This window comes from Triticum dicoccoides, chromosome 6B (assembly GCF_002162155.2).
Source record: "Triticum dicoccoides isolate Atlit2015 ecotype Zavitan chromosome 6B, WEW_v2.0, whole genome shotgun sequence".
NCBI lineage: Eukaryota > Viridiplantae > Streptophyta > Magnoliopsida > Poales > Poaceae > Triticum > Triticum dicoccoides.
This window is the reverse complement of record NC_041391.1, coordinates 511,026,261-511,032,569: the sequence shown is the minus strand read 5'-3', so window position 1 is coordinate 511,032,569 and position 6,309 is coordinate 511,026,261.

Here is a 6,309-nt window from a genome sequence, read left to right as displayed (position 1 = left end):
TTGGGCTCCACAACGACCTCCGTCCTGCCGTCCTACTGGTCTTGGTCTCGTTGCACTGATATGGGAACCTTTGCTTGATGCCTTGGTACTCCGCGCCTGTGCTTGCCCCCTTTGCACCAAAGAGGAAACGAGGACACTGCGCAGGCTGGCGCCCGCCTGGCTCCCGCCTAGTCTTGATCATCATGGCTTGCATCATGAGCACCTCACGAGGTACCCCTTGCCTTGATCTCTCCGCCTCCTCGCGAGCCTGCCTGGTGAGGCCGCCCCTAAGGAGGCCTTGTGCTGTCCGCCCGGCGAGGCTTGGCCCCTCACGAGGGTCTTGAGCTTGGGTTGATGAAGACGGGCCGTACTGGGCCACTGCTGAGCCACGTTGCAGGCCGCAGGCAGGCAAGTCTGGGGACCCCCGTTCCTAGAACGCCGACACTGGTGACCTCTCGTCCCACACTGGCGTCGTGAGGAAGGCGGAGCCGCTTCTTCGGAGGGAGAGGGTTAGGCCCCTCCCTAGGGGCCTTACCCTTTTCGGCCGCTGAGAACCTCCTGATCGACGCCATGGGAGCAAGACGGAGCAGGAGAAGAAACGGACGACAAGAAGACGAAGGGGAGATGAGCGAGGGGCTCTGCCCCTCCCCCTCATTTATAGCTGAGGCACGCCAACTGCCGGCCTCCACCACCTCGCACCATGATGATCTTCTGCATGCCGCATCGTTCCGTCAAGTCGAACAGTTGCCGAGGCAGCGTGGGGAAGTGGAGACACCCGCGTCCCATCAATCACCACGCGTCATCAAGGCCGCAGGCGGTTAGGGCCTGCGGTGGTCCACACTTGCCCTTTGGCTTCGCTTGGAAGCCAAGTCCGAGCGCGCCTTGGGCCCGGGGCCTACTGTCGGCGTTCTGGATATGGGGGTATCCAGACTTGCCTGCCTGCGGCCCACTGCATGGCTCCATCAATGGCCTGGTACGACCCAGCTTCAGCATCAACGACTCAAGACCCTCGCGAGGGACCAAGCCTCGCGAGGCGGACGACACCGAGACCCCTGAGGGGATCGGCCTCCTCAGGCTGGCTCCTGAGGGGCGGAGAGTTCTATGCAAGGTGCACCTCATGAGGCTCAGCTGAGTGAGCCATGACGACCAAGGCCTAGCGGGCGCCAGCGGGCGCAGAGCACCAGTTTCCTCTTTGGTGCAAGGTAGGCAAGCCACAGGTGCGGAGTCCCAAGGAATCAGCCAAAGGTTTCCATTCTGGTGCAACAAGACCAACACCGCTAGGACGGCAGGATGGAGGACATCACCGAGCCTACCGCAGCGTCACGACCAAGGGCTTTTCGAAGGCGAAGACCACTTTAGTCAGGATATGGTGTACTACTTGTCCCCTTTCAAATCCATCCGTTGTGGGATCCCTTCCCACCAACATTTGGGAAGGGGACCAAGGCCACTATAAATATGACTTAGCCACCACCATAGAAGGAGATCGACCTCATCTAGTGCACATCGGGGGGAAGAGATCCATTCTCACCTGGCCACCTCACCAGCTCCCTTGAGCTCAAGAACACCACACCTCCTGAGGCCAGTTCATCCACTATACTAGTTCATCCTCAGCCCTTCAAGGAAATCCACCAAAAATGCTGGAGTAGGGTATTACACCGCAAGGTGGCCCGAACCAGGATAAACTATTGTGTCTCTTTGTCTCTTTGAGCCTGACGCGCTAGGCTTAGGAGGATTGCGAGTAGGAAGGCTGGGTAGATTGAGATCTCCGTACGCATCCCAGAGTTCGAACCTTTCTAGGGTCCGTGGAACCCGTAATCCGATATACACTCCCCTAAAATATGGTAGCATCTGATTGTATTGTATCCCTTGAAGATGACAACCAAACTCTCAGCCTATGTCTATCCATATAAAGTTCAAATGAAGTCCCTCAAAGGAGGGAATGTCAACATACATGTAACCTAGCTCATTAGGTAGAAAAAACACCAGTGTAATATCGCAATTGATCAATAAGGGCATGTCCAACAAAGTACTCGCTCCCCTAAATCATCAACAACATATACTTCATTCTTGATTTTGATATGTTGCTTAATATAACGGATGTGCTACACTATGTCACACGGTTGGATCTATGGAATCGTAAAAAAATCATATGCAAAGTTTTGTGCGTGTAGCAACACTCTGTCATCAAGTACTCTTCACAACTTCTATGTCATGCTTCCCATCATAAAACCGGGAGTTGAAAACCGTTTGGCAACAACAACTCCCAATCGTAGTACTTGTTTTGGGTACCAACACATTAGGCGTGGAAGTGGACCGCTCCTCGGGTGGACTTTCACGCCTAATGGCTAGGGCCAGTCAGAAGGGGTGAGAAAAACCTATTTGTGTTGTATTACGTCCATGCCCTTGGAGGCCGTGAACCATTAAGGAGGAGAGCTCAAACTTATGAGATGTTATGGGAAGGGCATCATACAGTTTTGCAAATTATAGGAAGGCCTCACATCTTTTGGAAACGACAAAGAAGCCTCCAAACAGCTAGATATTTTATAAAAACCTCCACGAATTTTGTAAAAAATGTGGGGGAAGAAGCCCGTGATGGCCAGGAGCCTTTAGGAGGTTAGCCCCTTGCTCTCCTATGAAATTACAAAAAGGTCTGCTTTTTCTGAAGTGCCTCTAGAAAAAAGAAACTCTAGAAAACAAGTCCACCCTGAAAAATCGTAAAAATATCAAGAACTCCTAAAAAAAGTATGCATGGGTAAGGAAAAGTCAAGAGAAGTCCTCTGGAGGCACTTGTAAGCATAAAATCATTTGGGGGCTCCTACACTCCTCACTCAAGCACACTTTTCCAATGTTCTCTTCTCTTGAAAGATACTGTTCACTCCCTCATCATGCCTTCGACGTGGAAGGCTGTTGAAGATCATTGCAATATGCTCCCCAGGTTAAGGAAGGAAACCACACTCTCAAGACCAAAAAGTTTTGACCCGTAGTCCCGACAATGGGTTTCTATGACTATGATTTAAGAGAACTCATGTCAGAAAAGTAAATAATGATTACCGGGGACCCCACTTACACCAGCTAAGCACACTTTTCAGTAAGGCAATAAAAAGTTAACACAAGTCAAGCCCTTGTCATGATTAACAAGTAAATAAAGGGAAAAGGGTTAAAAGACCAAGTCAAAAGGGTAAAGGTTAGAAAAAACAAAATGACGATTCAACCCCAAGAATAGAAGCTCACCATGGTGGAGGTATGAGAGCGATTGATCTGCCATGGGCTATGTGAATCCCTCTCTCCTAGCCCACCATCACTAGTAGAAAACAGGGCTTTTGTTCAAGCCAGATAAGCCCATTAGTTCCGGTTCAGTCACGAACCGGGACCCATGGGGGCATTGGTCCCGGTTCATGAGGCCAGGGGGCCCGCCGGGCCTCGTGGTGGCATTGGTCCCGATTCGTCTGACCCCTTTGGTCCCGGTTGGTGGGACAAACCGGGACCAATGGGCCTCGCTCCTGGCCCACCAGCATTGGTCCCGGTTGGTGGCTTGAACCGGGACCATGGGTGTCCTTTAGTCCCAGTTCAAGCCACGAACCGGACCAATGAGTTGCCTATATATACCCCCTCGCCCGCAAGCAGATCACTCCACTGCTCTATTTTTCTGGCCGGCCGTTGCAGAGCTTTGTGGTGCTCTAGCTCACCTCCTATTCACATGAGGTGTTCGATGGAATGCCCGAGCCACACTACTTAAGCTTTATCCTCTCCAATCTCGACCTCCAAGCTTCATTTTCCTCAATATTTGTCTAGATTTAGTGGCATGTCACGCCCGTCCCTGTCTTCACCGCCGTCCATCGCCCGCGCGGATCTCGTCGCCGGCACCACCGTGGTGAGCCTGTTGTTCTTATCTTCTTTCTGAAAGGAAAAAATTCTTACTTGTATGTTTAGATAGATACTTGTATAATTTTCTTACTTTTATTATTGCTTCTTATTATTTAGTGCGATGGTTTTGGTATCCGCCCCCGTCGGCCCTCATCCTGTCTATGATTCAGATGTGGTATATATTACCTTTATAACTATTTGGTTCATTTATTGTTTATGACAATTATGACGACCAACGTGACATAGATTTTATTTATCTAGGAGGTATGTGAACTGGAAATTCCAACCGACCCTATTGTCGAGAGGTTAAATTTAGTTGAAGAAGAAAACAATTTCTTGAAGGAAAAAATAAAAAAAATTGAGGAGGAGCAGATGATATTGGAGTTGCGTGTTGCGGATGTCGTCGATGATCACAAGATCAAGATGGATGAAATGCGCTTGAAGATTAAAAAGATTAAGAAATATGCCATTCATACCGAGGCTTGGTATCATTATGCCGTTGGATCAATTGTTACCTTGGTTGCGATTATGATCGCATTTGTTTTCGCATTGAAATGTTTTACATAGTTTCAATGCATGGTTTAATTATTTAGATGCTCTGGAGAGCTATATGTTGTTCAATGAGAACTATGTATGTACTTTGGTTTTAATGTGATGATGAACTTCTATTAATTTGGTCACTTAATTATCTATTCATGATGTTTTGTAATGGTTTTTGACACACTTAATTCTATATAATGCACGTAGATGAACCGGCAATGGATGTATGGTGACAGACACACCTCCGAGTACATTAAGGGTGTGCATAATTTTCTCAAAGTGGCTGAGGCAAACAAGCAGAATGGTTTTATGTGTTGTCCATGCCCTATATGTGGGAATACAAAGTCTTACTCTGACTCGAAAACCATTCACACTCACCTGCTTTATAAGGGTTTCATGCCACACTATAATGTCTGGACCAAGCACGGAGAAATAGGGGTTATGATGGAAGACAACAAAGAAGAAGAGGACGATGACAACTATGTGCCCCCTGAATATGGTGATGCTGCAATGGGGGAAGCTACTGAAGATCAAGAGGAACCAGACGATGTGCCCGATGATGATCTCCGTCGGGTCATTGTTGATATAAGGAGACAGTGCGAAAAGTCAAAAGGAGAAGCTCAAGTTCGATCGCATGTTGGAGTATCACAAAAAAGGTTTGTACCCCAATTGAGAAGATGGCAACACAAAGCTCGGTACCGTACTGGAATTGCTGCAGTGGAAGGCAGAGAATGGTGTGCCTGACAAAGGATTTGAGAAGCTACTAAAAATATTGATGAAGAAGCTTCCAAAGGATAACGAATTGCCCGACAGTACGTACGCAACAAAGAAAGGTTGTATGCCCTGTAGGATTGGAGGTACAGAAGATACATGCATGCCCTAATGACTGCATCATGTACCATGGTGCGTATGAGGATTTGAACGCATGCCCGGTATGCGGTGCATTGCGGTATAAGGTCAGACGAGATGACCCTGGTGATGTTGATGGCGAGCGCCCACAAAAGAGGGTTCCTGCCAAGGTGATGTGGTATGCTCCTATAATACCATGGTTGAAATGCCTGTTCAAAAACAAAGAGCATGCAAGTTTATGTGATGGCACAGTGAGGACCGTAAGAAAGACGAGAAGTTGAGAGCACCCACTAACGTGTCGCAGTGGAGAAAAATCGAGAGAAAGTACCGGGCTGAGTTTCCAGGTGACCCAAGGAACGTATGGTTTGGTTTAAGCGCATATGACATTAACCCTTTCGAGGAGCAGAGCAGCAATCACTGCACCTGGCCCGTGACTCTATGTATGTATAACCTTCCTCCTTGGATGTGCATGAAGCGGAAGTTCATTATGATGCCAGTTCTCATCCAAGGCCCTAAGCAACCCGGCAATGACATTGATGTGTACCTTAGGCCATTTTGAAGAACTTTTATAGCCGTGGAGTGGAAACGGTGTACGTGTGTGGGATGAGCACAAACAGGAGGAATTTAACCTGCACGCATTGCTATTTGTAACCATCAACGATTGGCCCACTCTCAGTAACCTTTCAGGACAGACAAACAAGGGATACCACGCATGCACGCACTGTTTAGCTGACACTGAAAGTATATACCTGGACAAATGCAGGAAAAATGTGTACCTGGGCCATCGTCGATTTCTTCCGACCAACCATCAATGTCTAAAGAAAGGCAAGCATTTCAAAGGCGAGGCAGATCACCGGAAGAAGCCCGCCATGCGTACCGGTGATCATGTACTTGCTATGGTCAATGATTTACACGTAATCTTTGGAAAGGGTCCTGACGGACTATTTGTTCCGAATGACGCCGAGGGACGCGCACCCATGTGGAAGAAGAAATCTATATTTTGGGACCTACCCTACTAGAAAGATCTAGAGGTCCGCTCTTCAATCGACGTGATGCACGTGACGAAGAACCTTTGCG